Genomic DNA, 17,440 nt, shown 5'->3' on the forward strand with positions numbered 1-17,440 from the left:
CTGTCGCTGCACCGGCATTATGGAAATGTCGGAGGCTGCAGCGATGATACGATAACGACGCTTTTGCGCTCGTTCATCGTATCATCTAGGATTTACACACTACGACATCGCAAGTAACGCCGGATGTGCGTCACTTTCGATTTGACCCCACCGACATCGCACCTGCGATGTCGTAGTGTGCAAAGCCGCCCTTAGAGACAGATACACCTACTTCACTGAGAGTGTTCTGGACTTCAGTTGATGTTGTCAACGGGTTCTTCTTCACCAAAGAAAGTATGCGGCGATCATCCACCACTGTTGTCATCCGTGGACGCCCAGGCCTTTTTGAGTTCCCAAGCTCACCAGTCAATTCCTTTTTTCTCAGCATGTACCCGATGTTGATTTTGCTACTCCAAGCATGTCTGCTATCTCTCTGATGGATTTTTTCTTTTTTTTCAGCCTCAGGATGTTCTGCTTCACCTCAATTGAGAGTTCCTTAGACCGCATGTTGTCTGGTCACAGCAACAGCTTCCAAATGCAAAACCACACACCTGTAATCAACCCCAGACCTTTTAACTACTTCATTGATTACAGGTTAACGAGGGAGACACCTTCAGAGTTAATTGCAGCCCTTAGAGTCCCTTGTCCAATTACTTTTGGTCCCTTGAAAAAGAGGAGGCTATGCATTACAGAGCTATGATTCCTAAACCCTTTCTCCGATTTGGATGTGAAAACTCTCATATTGCAGCTGGGAGTGTGCACTTTCAGCCCATATTATATATATAATTGTATTTCTGAACATGTTTTTGTAAACAGCTAAAATAACAAAACTTGTGTCACTGTCCAAATATTTCTGGACCTAACTGTATGTTGGCTAGGTCCTTCTTTTTATGCCAGCTATAGTTTATCTTAGCTGATCTGGTAAGGTGTTGTGATCCAGACAAACGGGTAGTTGTAATACTTGTTGCTTTGTGTGGTTGTGGAGTTAACACTTGTTGCCTTTTGTTGCTACCTTCCTGCTTTGCTTTTTACCTGTGTCTCTCATTGTCTATTCCTGTGTGTATGGAGTTTGTCAGAGTTTTGGTTTTCCCTTGTCTGCCTTAATTTGTGTTTCCTTCTCACTTCTGCCTCTTCCTTTCCTGGTGGGAGGGGGGAATCAGATTAGATCTGGTCAGGAGCATAGCCAGGCACAGGACTTAGGCAGCTCCACCATCAGGAGTAACCCTGAGGTTAGGTAGAGCCTAGGTCCCCTAGTGTGAGGGACAGCATAGGAGCCCCTGTGTCCCAATATACTACAGTCACATTACATACCCTAATACAGTGGAAATCTGGGTAATATTTTTGGGGTTGTTGTCAGCTGTGAATTGATAGCTAGCATAAAGGCCAGGGGTTAGTAATAGAGAGGCGACTATCACATACCCCCATTAATAAAACAGTAAGTGTACACACACACTGTAAAAGTTTTTAAATGTAAATTGTGTAAGAAAAAGAAAGTGAAAATAAATAGAACCTAGGTCACATCACAGTGAAAGTAGACACGATCAAAGGGTCAATAAGGGATCAGTAAAAGCATACACAACATGTTGCAATATTCACACTGTGGGGACAGAGGTAAAAAAAATAGTTCAGAAAGTCGTATGTCTACAGAATTCTTGATAACAGTACCGAGCTAATTTTACTACATTCATACGATAGAAATGTCCCATTTACCTCATGTGCGCCTGTTCTGGTTTCCTGACTGCAGGGGATCTCCATAAGTACTGTACATTCTTGGACTTCCGTCTTCATAAACTGAACATTTTGGGAGTTATCCAGGCTAAATAAAAACTTCACAAGGGGTATGGATGTAGAAAATCACAATTGCCTTGCTCACCTGCTATCACCTCCATGGATCCAGTGCAGGCCACTGTTCAGCACCATTATGTGTGAGTCCTGTGATCTTTATATTGAACCTGCCAAACTGCTGCTTTTTATATAAAAAAGAAGGGCTGCACACCAGAGACAGTGCAAGGGGAATAAATGTAAAGCACCCAGTTCAGACTTAGCATGGTGTTCCAAACGTTATTTCTTAATTAGTTTGTAGTATTTTCGTTTGTGAACCTAACCCCACCCACACCTATAGCCAGTCCACATTATACATATATAGCCTGGGTCTCAGCTTCCCAAACACGGTACGTTTTTTAACTACAAGAGAGGACACATAATAGCTAGGGACCCCAATGTATGAGAATACCTTGACGAGGTGTTGGGGCTCTGTTGTATTGATCAATTCAATAGCTAAATGTCTCATTATTCTAAAAGTTCATAGCAGTTATGCAGATTCCATTGTCATATTTTCATTTTTACATATAGCTATTGTATTTTTCATGTTAGTATTCACATAGCAGTTTCTGCTTTACATTTATTCCCCTTGCACTGTCGCTGGTTTGCAGCCCTTCTCTTTATATAGTGAAAATTTTTAGGGTTTTTTGCACCCAGTTCAGACTTAGCATGGTGTTCCAAACGTTATTTCTTTATTAAACTGCTGCTTTTAACAGATACACTTTATGGACAAAATATTTGCACACGCATCTTAATCATTTAGTTCAGGTTTTAAATTAAGTCCCATTGCCACAGGTAGATAAAGCCCCTCACCATGCATTCTGCCTTTACCAACATTTGTAGGAAAAAGACTGATGGGACATCTTACCTTTCTAATGAGAACAGGTGCAAACTGAACTTGGAACATAGTAACAAAATGGAAACAGTTGCACTCTGTGGCACCAAGATATGTGGAACAATGAATATGAGCATGTAGACATGCATTACTGCTAGGAAAAATGTGTAAAAATTGGGATATTTAGCACAGAAAAAAAGGTCAGTTTTATGTGAGCCCAACAGCCAACGGCAAGACGTCCTCTTTTTGTTGGGTCTCTATCAAACTAATGCCTCTCTTTGGGTTAAAAGACCTACAATTTATGGGCGTACAGGAACATGCAGATGGAGAATTTACATATCCTCAGGCTGAAGAGTAGAAGTGCTTACCAACATTTGTGACAGGATTGCTTGTTCTAAATACCTCACTGATACCAGTGCGTTCCTGTAATAGGACGTCACTGGTGTAACAAGTCCATTCTTCCACCATATATAATCCACCATCAGCTTCGAGTGGTAAAATTGGAAAGTGGAAGTGTTTAGGAATAATAGCAACTCAGCCAAGAGGTGGCAGACTATGTAAAGTTATATAGCGGGGTCACTGAGTGATGAGTAGTATGGAATATAAAAGACGCCAATACTCTGCTGACTCAATTCTGGCAAAGCTCCAAAACATCATTGACATTAACATCAGCACAAAACCTGTGTTCCAGCAGCTTCATGACATGGGTAACTATGTTCAAGCTACATGCAAGCCCCAATGCACAAAACAAGGTCCATCATGGAATAGTTAGATGAGTTTGGCATGAAAGAACTTCACTGTCCAACACAAAGTCCCAACCTCATCCACAATGAAAATCTTTGAGATGAACTAAAACAGATTGAGAGTAAAGCTGGGTTCACACATAGCGACAACGACAACGATGTCGCTGTTACGTCACCATTTTCTGTGACACAACAGCGACCTTTTAAGATGCTGTTATGATTGCTGCTTAGCTGTCAAACACAGCAGACGCAGCAGCGATCATAACGACATGCGTCGCTGTGGAAGCGATGCTGAGCTTGGTAACTAAGGTAAATATCGGGTAACCAACCAGAGTGCTTCTCTGGTTACCCGATATTTACCTTGGTTACAAGCGCACACCGCTTAGCGCTGGCTCCCTGCACTCATAGCCACAGTACACATCGGGTTAATAAGCAAACCTTTGCTTATTTCCCGATGTGTACTCTGGCTGTGTGCAGGGAGGAGGGAGCCGGCAGCACTGGCAGCGTGAGAGCGACGGTGCTAGTAACTAATGTAAATATCGGGTAGCCAAGGAAAGGGCTTCTTGGTTACCCGATGGTTACAGCTTACAGCAGGCTGCCAGACGCCGGCTCCCGGCTCCCTGCTCGCTTCAGTTCGTCGCTCTCTCGCTGTCACACACAGCGATGTGTGCTTCACAGCGGGAGAGCAACGTCCAAAAAATGAAGCAGGACATTCAGCAACGACCGGCGACCTCACAGCAGGGGCCGGGTCGTTGCTGGATGTCACACACAACGACAGCGACGGGACGACGCTGCTACGTCACCGAAAATGGTGACATAACAGCGACATCGTTGTCGCTATGTGTGAACCCAGCTTTAAGCCCCTACACACACACAGTAGAGTAATGTAGGCCACTCCCACTGGTATCGACAGGTTCTGCTGACACCCTAAAGCATATGGAGGCGTCAGCCAACTAACTGTCAATCAGGCACATCCTTTTTCAGACTGCGAATCGCTTTTTCTACTGGATATAAGGCATTGGCAGAAATATCTCTTGGCAGCTTTCACATAGAGAGCACAGGAGTGCTCAACCTAATGAGTGGTCCTGTGTATGGGAGAGATGGCCGAGATAGTTTTCGGCTGAACAATTGGCCAAAGTATTATTCTGCACCTGACAGACATCTAATTTGTTAGCCGGCATTAGATCTTCTCATACAATATTAGTGTATGACTTTACAAATGCTCTTCTGGATGAATAGTTGAAGATATTGTAGAAAGTCTTCCCAGAAGAGTGGAGCCTGTTATAGCTTCCAAGGATAGACCAACTCCATGTTATTCCATATGGATTTAGAATGAATGGTTATAAAAGATTCTGTAGTCATTTTCTTATACCTTAATCCAAGTTGTGTATCTTCCTATGCACAGTATATGAAGACTGCTGTCCATCAGAGGCAGGTCAGCAGGAGAAGCTGAATCTCTTGAATCAGAGAACTCTAGTAAAGAAGCAGATATCCATGGATTTAATCAAAACAAATGCAGAAAAGTATAACTAATACAACTTTAGAATCAAGATCACAGTGATTACCTGTTATTGCCATCATACAAAGCATAATAAACCTAGTGACAGGTTTAATTATCCATACCATGCAGTAGTGGAAAAAGTACAACTTTCAGCTCAAGACCACTGAATTCAAAATCAGTCTACTTGTTAAAAGCAACAAGCTGTGTATGTGACAATAATATACATATATATGAAACTGAGACAAGGCTTGGGAAAATATTCTGTATTAACAAATAATAAACACACAGTGTAATAATGGAGAATAACAGAGGCAACTACAGATTAAATGCACGTACACACCACTCTAATATATGAATGTCCAAACGTAATATGCAGGATTGCGCACTGCAAACAAATACGTGAAAGTCCAGAATAATATGCAGGAGTAAGCACAGCAAACAAGTGGTGAAATGTCCAGAAGTTATATGCAGGTGTGCGCACAGCAAACAAACAGTTCTCAGTGTACTTCCTAGGGCTGAACAAAGTCCCACTCTAGTCCAGCACACAGTCCATACAGATAAAGTCCTGCATGAAGTATGCAGAAACTAACAGAAAAACTAGTTCTTACAGACCAAGGAAGTCCAGCAGTATTAGTTCTTCTCCTGGGAGTCTTGAAGGGAGGCAACCACAGCCAGGATAAGGGAAAAGCACCATTGGCTGCAGGCACCTGAACTGTAATGAGGCAGAGCACAGAACATGCAGCAGCAGAAACAAGCCAAAAGTGACTCAGTAGGCAGCAGCACAAAATACTCAGGTAAGGATTAAATCCCAGACCGGGACTTATAAGCAGGGTAGACAGGACGTTCAAGGGCCAGGCAAGGCAACAGACTCCATCTTGGATCAGGGCAAAAAAACACAACAAGTTCCATGGAAACCCTGGACCTTACGCCTAAGAGCAGTAAGACTATGACACCCTATACCTTCAGTGTAATAATATAGCAGTTACGTGTATTATATTTGTTCAAAAAGGTTCTCAATACAGCAATTAAAAAATGATAATTAATAATACAAAGTAAAATGAGGTTTTGTTGCAAAATAGTTTTTACACCATAGGAATTACCTAATTGTGGCATTGTATGGATCGGTCTTTTAGATTGCAATGTTAAGAAATAGAGACAATAAGGTCAAATAAGAAATCCCAGTAAAAATATTTCCCACTGTTATTACATTTTTGAAATTCCATTTGACTCCCTTATGAATAATTAGTGTGAGACATGTTTTCTGGCCAGAAATAAGCAATACTGCCTGAAGTGACCATGGTAGGCAGTGATATTGTGGAGACCACCTTAAGGCTAGATTCACATGTCCATGCTGCCTGATTTTTATCATTCTGCAAATGGACCCCTAGAGCTTCATGGATCTATTGTGGAATTCACAAATACGAGTGTGAGATCCGTGAAACTCAGAGCAGGTCCTAATCTATTTCAATTTTGAGGATTAGAATAGAATAATAGAAAAATCCCCACTTTAGCATAAGGCAGAGGGACCCTTAGGTCTTTCCAGGCACCAGAATACAGATGCAGCCACTAACTTTAAAGGGGTGGTTCACCCATTTTTTTTATTCTCTCTATCAGTGTAACTTACCATTTCAGTTGCCATCTATTTCCAGTTCTCGGACTGAGCGGTGCGATCCTCCTCACTCATTGCCGATCACATGACCCCCAGGTGCTGTGGCCTCTGGTATCCGCTGATGTCACGTCAACGTCCGGGCTCTGAAAGTTGACGCTACATTAGGAGCTGCAGCTGCCTCTGATCCAAAGTGACTGGACTGTGGGCGGTAATTACCACAAGCAAGGCCGGCTCCAGGTTTTTGTGGGCCCTGAGCAAAAGAGTCTCAGAGGGCCCCATCCACACATAGACATGCACAGATACATACACATACAGGCATATGTACACATACATATTTAAAGGGAAATTCACAAAAACACATATAAATAGACAAAAATCTATACACAGTCATATACACTGACATACATAGATACACATCATACATACACACACAGAGACATTGTCTCCATCCAGCTCCTCCTGGGCATGTGTCTGTGCCACGCTGATTGGTGGTCGTCACTAACAGACATGGCCGCACATAGAGAACACTAACACTGCTGTATATACATCACAAGAGAGGCTGGGAACATACACCTTACTGGGGGGAATATATAATACTGAGGAAAGGGATTTACAGCAATGGGGGCCATACAGCTCCAGAGGGGGCATACAGCTCTAGAGGGGGGAAGTGGCTCTGGGGTGGAGGGACAAACAGCTCTGAGGTGGGGAGGTGACATGCAGCTCTGGGGGTATACACAGCTCTGAGCTGGTATACAGTACTGGGGTGGAGGTGACATACAACTCTGGGAGTATAGCAGTATGCAGTCCCCATATTCCTCCATATAGTGTTATGAAGCCCCCATAGTTCTCTATGCAGCCCCCATATAGCACTATGCAACCCCCATATAACATTAAGCAGCCCCCATATAGCACAATGCAGACCCACATAGCATTAGGCACCCTCATGTAGTATACAGCAGCCATACAGCACAATGCAGACCTAGAAAGCATTAGGCACTGTCATGTAGTATACAGCCACCATATAGCACAGAGCCGGGTGAGATGTCATCGGGGTTGCGGCTACTGCTTCCAGGAACCAGACGGGTGCAGAGTCCTGGCGTCCCTGCTCTTTATCCCGGGGGTTACATCAGGCAGGCTTTCACCCGCGCCCCCTTGGTTCTTTCCGGCACTTCCTTCTTCTGGGGGCGGGGCTTCACTCGCACCCTCCCTGCTCGGGGAAGACGCTCGAGCAGGAAATCTTCGCACCCAAGATGGCGGAACTTCAAATTTTTTGGCCGGATGCCGCCGGCGGGGACTGCAAGGCACACTTCTACCGGTAGGTAGATTGGTTCTAATCCGGTTCGTGACGCCAAGTTGTCGCGGGCGGAGGGGCCGCACTCGCTACGTTCGGGTCCGGGGCTGCTGCTGCTCGGTGGCTCGATCAGTGGGCTGGACCCGGGGACTCGAGCAGCGCTCCTCGCCCACGAGTGAAAAGGGGGTGGTTTGTTTGGGGAGATAGTTTGTGACGCCACCCACGGGTCGTGGTGATAATGGGCACCACCGCTGCTGGTGACGGGGATCCCGGGAGCGATGGCAGGGAGCAGCTAGGATGTTGCTTCCACCTCTGTGGGTAGGGGTTGGTGATCCCGGGGCCCTGTGGTGGTACGGGGAGGCAGGAAGGCCGGGGTGCAGGGTTGCGGTGCAGCGCAGCGCGGTGCCTGAGGGTACTGGTGTACTCACTATTCAGATTAAAGTCACACAGAGTCACTGGTAAACTAGAAACTGCCGGATTCCGCAGCCTTCGGTACGGAGGGTGTTTAAGTCCCACACACGGTGCAGAAGACCCCTGTTCTTTCCCTGCAGTCAGGTGCCTCTTTCTCCACTTTTTCTCTTTCTTTCCTCCTCGGCCAGGAACAGGGAGTCCACTCCCCTGCAGTGATCTGGGATCTCTTTCAATACCGTCGGGCCACTACCCTGCCCCGCTTTCCAAGTCCCTTACTCACTAACAGCCTGTCCCGGCCCTTTTGGAGCACGCTTCTGTAGCAGCCCGGGATCTACAACTCCGGACTCCTCTCCTCTCCCTCTCTCCACACACTCTGCCTTCACCCCTCCCCTACTGCTCAGTTTAGCTCTTACACTGGTGGGGGGGGGTCTGTCCTGCTGCACTGGTGTGGGATCAGGTAACCAAGGAGGAGAATGGCCTGCACTTTGCTGGATTTTTGCAGGCTCTGTGACACTCTGGTTTTGCCAGGGTGTCACAATAGCACATATCATGGGGATTTCCCATGAACATGTTTGTATCATTATCCATAAACATTTGGACATGAGGAAGCTATCTGCAAAGTGGGTCCCCAAATGTTTGACAACAGATCAAAGAAGCATGCGAGTGAAAACTTCCCAATCCATTTGTCAGTGTTTCCGGACTGATACAAACTTCCTGGATTGACTGGTCACTATGGATGAGACCTGGATTTATTTGTATGACCCTGAAAACAAGGAGCAGTCAAAAGAGTGGAGGAACAGTGGTTCTCCTCATCCAAAGAAGTTCAGGGTGGAAAAATCAGCCACTAAGGTGATGGTGTCTGTGTTCTGGGATAAGGAGGGCGTGCTGCTAGTGGACTACCTTCAAAAGAGTTCTACCATCAATGCAAGGTATTCCATTGAACTTTTGGACTAACTGAATGCAGCTCTGAAGGCCAAAAGGTGTGGCAAGCTGTCCAAAGGAATCTTGTTCCTGCAAGACAACTCCTCCGCTCACAATGCACAAGCAACCACGGCAAAACTGGCAGAGTTGAGCTTCCAGCTGGTTGACCACCCACCTTATGCACCAGATCTAGCCCCCTCCGACTATCATCTGTTTCCAAACCTAAAGAAACACCTCAAGGGTACCAAATTTCACACCATTTCTGATGCCATGGCTGCTACGGATGTCTGGTCAGAGGCACAAGAGATATCCTTCTTTTTGCTAGGCTTACAGAACTTGGAATACCGATGTAAGAAGCGTGTTGACATCAGAGAGAGTATGGGGAATAAAAGTAAAGTTTCATCATCCTATCTCGTTTCTTTCTGGGTAAAGCCAAAGACTTATCAGGAGCTCCTCATAAAATACTTACTGTCTCCTACTTGCCTTAAAGGGGTTGTCCAGTCTAAAGGGTGCTTTAAATGCTGCGACATCGCCAGCGATCTCATTAGCGATGTGACATGACAGATCGCAGATGCGATTTGCAGAGATCGCAAATAAGTCGGTTTTTGTAGCGCCGGTCACATGTGCGATCTCGGCAGATCGCATCTGCGATCTGGCGTGTCACATCGCTAACGAGATCGCTAGCAATGTCGCAGCGTGTAAAGCACCCTTAAATCCATAAGTCTGCAGTCACACTATGTGTCACTCTATGTGACCGCAGGCTTGTGAATTCTCACATTGCACACATCTCTCATATTGCTGAAAATTAAAACTTTAGGGCCAAACAAAATTGTAGTATAATGTTTTTTTCATTTTCACATCCCAATGTTATATAATTCCATGAATCACCTATGGGTTAAAATTGCTCACTACAACCTTAAATTAAGTCCTTGAGAGATGTAGGTTCCAGCATAGTTTCCATTTTTGTGTTTTCTGCTTCTTTTTGCATGTATGGGGATCTCCAAATTGAGGCCTCAATCTATTCCAGCCATAATTTCACTCCTTCCCTTCCAGGCCCATCTGTGTGCCCAAACAGTAGTTTTCTATTCCACATGGGCTATCGGACTACTCAGGAGAAATTGCACATCAAATTGTATGATCCATTTTCTCACTCTTAAGGCCGCTTTACACACTGCGATCTCGCTAGCGAGATTGCTAGGGAGCATACCCGCCCCCGTCGGTTGTGCGTCATGGGCAAATCGCTGCCCGTGGCGCACAACATCGCTCGGACCCGTCACACTACTTACCTGCCTAGAGACGTCGCTGTGACCGGCAAACCGCCTCCTTTCTAAGGGGGCGGTTTGTTCGGCGTCACAGCGACGTCACTAAGCAGCCGCCAAATAAAAGCGGAAGGGCGGAGATGAGCGGGACGAACATCCCGCCCACCTCCTTCCTTCCTCATTGCGGGCGGCCGCAGGTATGGTAAGGTTCCTTGTTCCTGCGGTGTCACACATAGCGATGTGTGCTGCCGCAGGAACGAGGAACAACCTGCGTCCTTCAACAGCAACGATAATCGGGAATAGAGCACCGTGTCAACGAGCAACGATAAGGTGAGTATTTTTGCTCGTTAGCAGTCACTCGTATGTTTCACATGCAACGACGTCGCTAACGAGGCCGGATGTGCGTCACGAATTCCGTGACCCCAACGACATCGCATTAGCGATGTCGCTGCGTGTAAAGCAGCCTTTACTCTTGTGAAAATACAAAATTTGAGGCTAAAACAATATTTTTTTGGGGAATAATGTGATTTTTTTTATCTTTCTGGCTCAATGTTATAAAATTCTGTGAAGCACCTGGGAGTTCAATGTCTCACAACACATCTAGATAAGTTCCTTGAGAGGTCTAGATTCAAAATGGGGTCACTTGTGGTGGGTTTCCATTATTTAAGCACATCAGGGGCTCTCCAAGCAGAATCTGCTAACAATTTCAGCCAATTTTGCGTTCCAAAAGTCTAATGGTGCTCCTTCCCTTCCAAGCCCTGCTGTACACCCAAACAGTAGTCTTCTACCACATATGGTATATCTATGTACTCAGAAAAAATTGCACAACTGATTCTATGGTGCATTTTCCCTTGTTACCCTTGTGAAAATCCAAATTTGGGACTAAGGCCTTGTTCACATACTGCGTTTTTACCGGTGTTTTGTTGTTTTGTTTTTTTTCGTTTTTGCTGCAGAAATTTCTTGAGAAAATGGTTGTAACCTTTCTGCAGACATTTCCCAGCAAAACCTATGGAAAAATAATAGCTGTGCGCACACTGCATTTTTTTCTCAAGAACATGCTTTCTGCAAAATTTCTTGAGAAAAAGAATGTGCATGTCACTTCTTTTCTGCAGGTACCTGCGTTTTTTGCCATAGATAATGGTAAAAAAATGCATAGACCAACTTGCAGAAAAAAAACGCCAAAAAACGCATAAAAAATGCGGTAAAAACGCATGTGGTATTGGTGCGTTTTTGACCGCAAGTGCGCTAATCTTTCAGACTCTCAAGAATTTTCTTGAGAAAATCCTTTTTCTAGTGTGAACAGAGCCTTAAACAACATTTTTCTGGCAAAAATCTGATTTTTTTTATTTTCTCGACTCAATGGTAGAAAATACTGTAAAACACCTGAGAGTTTAAGGTGCTCATCACACATCTAGATACATTTCTTAAGGGATATAGTTTCCAAAATGGGGTTACTTGTTTGGGGTTTCCACTGTTTAGGTACACCAGGGGCTCGGTAAATGCGACATGGAATCTGATATCTATTAGAGCCAATTTTTGCGCTTCTAAAGACTTCTGTGCTTTGCTTTTGAGCCCTGCTATGCACCTAAACAGTAGTTTCCACCAAACATGGGGTATCCGTGTACTCAGGGGATATTGTACAACAATTTGTATGGTGCATTTTTTCCTGTTACCCTTGTGAAAATGCTAAATTTGGAGCTAAAGATGAAACATTTTTGTGGGGAAAAAGTTAAATTTTAATTATTTTCTTCCACATTGCTTTATTTCCTGTCAAGCACCTGAAGGGTTAATAAACTTCTTGGATGTGGTTTTGAGCACATTGGGGTGTGCAGTTTTTAGAATGGTGTCACTTTTGGGGGGTTCTCTGTCACCTAGGCTTCTCAAAGTCACTTCAAATGTGCTGCGTTCCCTAAAAAAATAGTTTTGGAAATTTTGTCAGAGAAATAGTCAATTACTGAGAACTTTTAACCCTTCTAACTTCCTAACAAAAAAAATATATTTCAAAAATGGTACTGATGTAAAGTAGACATGTAAGAAATGTTATTTATTAACTATTTTGTGTGACATCATTCTCTCGTTTAAGGGCTTCAAAATTCAAAGTTTGAAAACTGCAAAATTTTGGAAATTGTAGCCAATTTTTTGAGATTTTTACAAATAGTTCCAAAAAGTATCATCTTAAATTTGCTACGCTCATGAAATACAATATATATTAAAGAATGTACGTCTGGAACACCATGGTGTGAACAAGGTGCAAGACTCAAAAATATACAACTAAACAATAGGATAAAGACACACCAGTCACAATGTATAGGGAAATAATAAAAAGCAGAACTGCTATGGGAATACTAGACTGTAAAATACAATGGACTATCTGAAAAATGTGAAAAAGATGAAAATGGAATGTGCATAACTGCTATGAATAATAGGAATGAGAGATGTTTAGCCACTGTATTGATCAATGCAAAGGAGCCCCAAACCCAAACTCCAAGGTAATCTCTATTTTTGGGGTCCCTAACCTATGTGTAACCTCACCTGCATGAAATACAATATGTCATGAAAAAAGAACCTCAGAATCATCGGGATCTGTTGAAGCGACACTGGTCAGATTTGAAAAAATTGACTAGGTTATGAAGGTGAAAACAGACTTGGGGTGAAGGAGTTAAATTGAAGTTTACTGAGACCGCACTGTATTATATCTGAGTTTTTTTTAAAGCCCCAAATAAGTTGAAGTGATAAAGTAAATGCATTTCTATTCTCTTAGTAGCTCTATAGAATCCAGAAAACAAGGAAGTCTGAAAACTTATATAATTTATCCGCTAACAGATAATTTAACGTAAGCGTCTGACAATGAGCTGTTTATGGCGGACTCACAACTCAGTGTGCAGGTCTTTAGCGCTAAGAAATGGTACCTTTGTTCTTAAGTTTCATGGATCATTGCACATGAGCAATACCGCCTCCTCCATTGTATAGTCCCTATCCAGTCCCTCCAAACTAAACAAGGTTTAGTCTTCATTAAGCATTTCTAGTTGACTTGCACTTTGCTGAACCTTTTTTAATTGCATTAATGTGAACCCTTCCCAGACCATATATCTGTTATGCGGATACTCGGGAGTGGCCATGTACATTGTGCAGCTGGAAATATACTTTCCACACAGAACAGTGGGATGGGTGACTGCAGGGACTGGGAAGGGCACAGTTAAATCCCTGCTTTCCTCCGTTTGCAGCTTACCCAATAAGGATAAAGCAGGTTCTCATGTATCGTTATTTACACTCGCATATTTTTCATGCTTGTATTTATCTGCAGGAACACAGGCAGTTTGCAGATTTTCAGACCTTTTACAGAAACAATATGAAGTATTTATAGTTATTACGCATGAGATGTTGGCTGGAGCTGAAGGTTTCTGGGACGTAGGGAGCTGGGAAGCAAAAGAAGCTTTTATGCCGGGCTCAAGTATAATACTCACTGATACACAAGCGTGGGCTTTGTAGTTTTACTGTCTTAAAACTTTAGCATCTTTTATTATCAAGTATCTCGTTATCTCTCATTGATTAAGGTCCACATGATTACAGATACTTCCTTATAGCAAGAAAGACATAAAAGAACTCAACTTAAAGTTTAAATGTTCTACTCAAGTGAATGCAATCAGTTGTTTCCTGTAAGTAATCATCCAAGTATGGAAGAAGCTGACTAGCAGGAAAGGTCATGGTGGTTCAGTTTTCAAGACTGGTATTATATAGCCTGTAAGTCGAAGCAAGGACCACCAAGCTACGACTTGCCTACTTTGGACACATCATACGAAGGTGGAGAAGGACATCATGGTCGGAAGAACAGAAGGAACAAGGTGAAGAGGAAGTAACAGCAACCCGATGGCTTGATACAATCAACAAAATGGCAGAGAAGACCCTGGTGCACCCGTCTAGACGTAGACAAGACTGATCTTCCTACACAGTGTTCATCCATCAAGTTGCCATGGCTCGAGATCAAGGTGAAGCCTCATTTTGCACTTGTGCTAGTTCACATGTCTTTAGTCGTTTGCTGTATGTGCAGAATGTTTGGAAACAATCACTACCTTTAATTGTATCTGCTTCCTTAGTCAATGGATATAATTGAATCATTTGGCTGAAGCTTGATCTGTTAGGCCATGTGTACACGCTGCGGAAAATGCGCGGATTTTGCCACGGATTTCTAGCGGAAAAGCCGCGGATTTTCCGAAAATCTGCAGCAGCGGCACTTCCCAGCCATTTCTATGGTATTTTGGAAATGCTGTGTCCATGCTGCGGATTTTTCCGCCGCGGATTTGCCGCGGATTTTGATCCGGAAAAATCTGCAGCATGTCAATTATTGTTGTGGATTTTGATCCGGATTTTGGCTATAGAATGGGGAAAAAAAAAAAATCCGCATCAAAATCCGTGGCAATTCCGCGGTAAATCCGCGGTAAATCCGCGGCAAATCCGCGGCAAAAAAAAGGTGCGGATTTGCCGCGAAAGTCGCGATTTTCATGCAGAAAAATCCACAGCAACATTCTACCGTGGACACATAGCCTTAGGCTAGGTGAAGTTAACTCTGATTAATCTGTTTCGGCTATGTACAGTACATATATCAGTGTGCACAATTATTAGGAAATTTGAATTTTTTTAATTATTAAAACTACAGCGCTGTTGGTCCATCCAAAAGTTTAATAAATCTGAAATCTGAATATATAAGAAAATAAAACTGATGTTTTGTCTTTCTTAGGGGAATATCTATGTGTGCAGAAGTATTATGCAACTAAATGAAAAGCGTACATTTTCCAATCTTAGTTGTTTATTATCACCAGTTAAAGTGAGATTAATAACCAAACAACTCAAATTGTGCAAAAACACATCTCTTACATTTGCAAAAAAAAAAAATGGCAGTGACCAATATAGCCCCTATTCTTTTCAATAACAGTCATAAATCTTCCATCCATGGAGTCTATCAGTTTCTTAATCTGTTGACGATGAACTTTTTAGGCAGCACCAACCACAGTCTCCAAGACACTGTTCAGAGAGGTGTACTGATTTCTTTCATCATAAATCTTCCGCTTAAGAAGGACCCATAAGTTTTGAGTAAGATTTATGTCAGTTGAGGATGGGACCATGTCATTTTTCATTCATCTTTAAGGTCTTTCTTTACTTGGAAGCCAAACAGAGGAGGACTTTGACGCATGTGATGGAGCATTGTCCTGTACCTCTGCTTTAAGAAAGTGTCTTCTAAAAACTGGCAGTAGGTTTGGAAGTTGATTTTGAGTCCATCTTCAACTCGAAAAGGTCCAAATATCTCCATTTTAATAATACCAGTTCATTGCAGTACCACACCTCCACTTTGCCAAGTCAAAATAGAGATCTGTGTCTATTACTGATCCAGCGCGGGCACATTTATCTGGTCCATCAAGAGTCATCTCTGTCATCTCAATAGTCCATAAAACCTTTGAAAAAGCTATCTTCAGATATTTCTTAGCTCAGTCTTTATGTTTCAACTTCTGTGCCTTTTTTTAGCAGTGGTTGGGGTTAAGCCTTCCCTATCTTGGCCATGTCTCTGAGCACTGAACACTGTTCTTCTGGGCCTCTGGAATATGATAGTACTGGAGGATAATGAGTTCCTGGTTGCTTCACAATTGATTCTTTTCCACTCTTTGGCAGTTAATGTGCCTCTTTTTTTCTCAACACATTTTCTGCAACCAAGTGGCCTATTTGTAAAAAAAAAATTGATAATTCTGTAATCATGCCCCTAATAGTCCTAGCAATTTCAAGTTTTGCATCTCTCTGTAAGACTTTTAATTATTTTACTTGTCAGAGTAAGGCGAGCTTTACACGCCACGATATATCTAACAAGATGTCAGCAGGGTCACGTCGTAAGTGACGCACATCCGGCATCGTTTGATATATCGTAGCGTGTGACAGCTATGAACGAGCAGAAATACTCAGCTTCTCGTTCATTGCTGATTGCTGGCAAGTCGCTCATTTTCTAAAAATCGCACGTCCTGTTGTTCATCGTACCCGTGGCAGCACACATCGCTCCGTGTGACACCCCTGGAATGATGAACTCCAGCTTACCTGTGTCCCGCCGGCAATGCGGAAGGAAGGAGGTGGGTGGGATGTTTACGTCCCGCTCATCTCCGCCCCTCCGCTTCTATTGGCCGGCCACTGTGTGATGTCGCTGTGATGCCGAACGTCCCTCCCCCTTCAGGAAGTGGATATTCGACGCCCACAGCGATGTCATTTGGAAGGTAAGTACGTGTGATGGGGGTTACAGCATTGTGCGACACGGGCAAGAAATTGCCCGTTCCGCACAAACGATGGGGCGGGTGCGATCGCAAATGCGATCACACGAGAAATTGTAAGGTGTAAAGCAGACTTTAGTTAGATCTTTTTTGGTGGCCCATTTTGACAGAGGGAAACACTCTGCCTAATAATTATGCAAATCTTAATAAAAGATGTTGATATCCAAAAGGGGGCTTTACACTCAGCGACATCGCTAGCGATGTCGCTCGTGAAAGCACCCACCCCCGTTGTTTGTGCCTCACAGGCAAATCGCTGCCCATGGCACACAATATTGCTAGTACCCGTCACACATACTTACCTTCCTAGCGACGTCGCTGTGGGCGGCAAACAGCCTCTTTTCTAAGGGGGCAGTTCGTGCGGCATCACAACGACGTCACACGGCAGGCGTCCAATAGAAGCGGAGGGGTGGAGAGCATGAAAGTCACACCCACTTCGTTGCCGGAGGACGCAGGTACAGTGTTGTTTGTCGTTCATGGGGTGTCACATGTAGCAATGTGTGCTGCCTCAGGAACAACAAACAACCTGCGTCCTAAACGAGCAACGACACTTGGGAAATGGACAACGTGTCAACAATCAACGATTTGGTAAGTATTTTGCATCGTTAGCGGTCGCTCAAATATGTCACACGCAACGACGTCGCTAACGAGGCCGGATGTGCGTCACGAATTCCGCGACCTCAACAACATCTCGTTAGGGATGTCGTTGCGTGTAACGGATCCTTTAGACTTCACTATCTCTCATTACACAAATACCCATCGCCTGGTCTG

Source organism: Anomaloglossus baeobatrachus, chromosome 2, assembly GCF_048569485.1.
Source record: "Anomaloglossus baeobatrachus isolate aAnoBae1 chromosome 2, aAnoBae1.hap1, whole genome shotgun sequence".
In the NCBI taxonomy this organism is placed as follows: Eukaryota; Metazoa; Chordata; class Amphibia; order Anura; family Aromobatidae; genus Anomaloglossus; species Anomaloglossus baeobatrachus.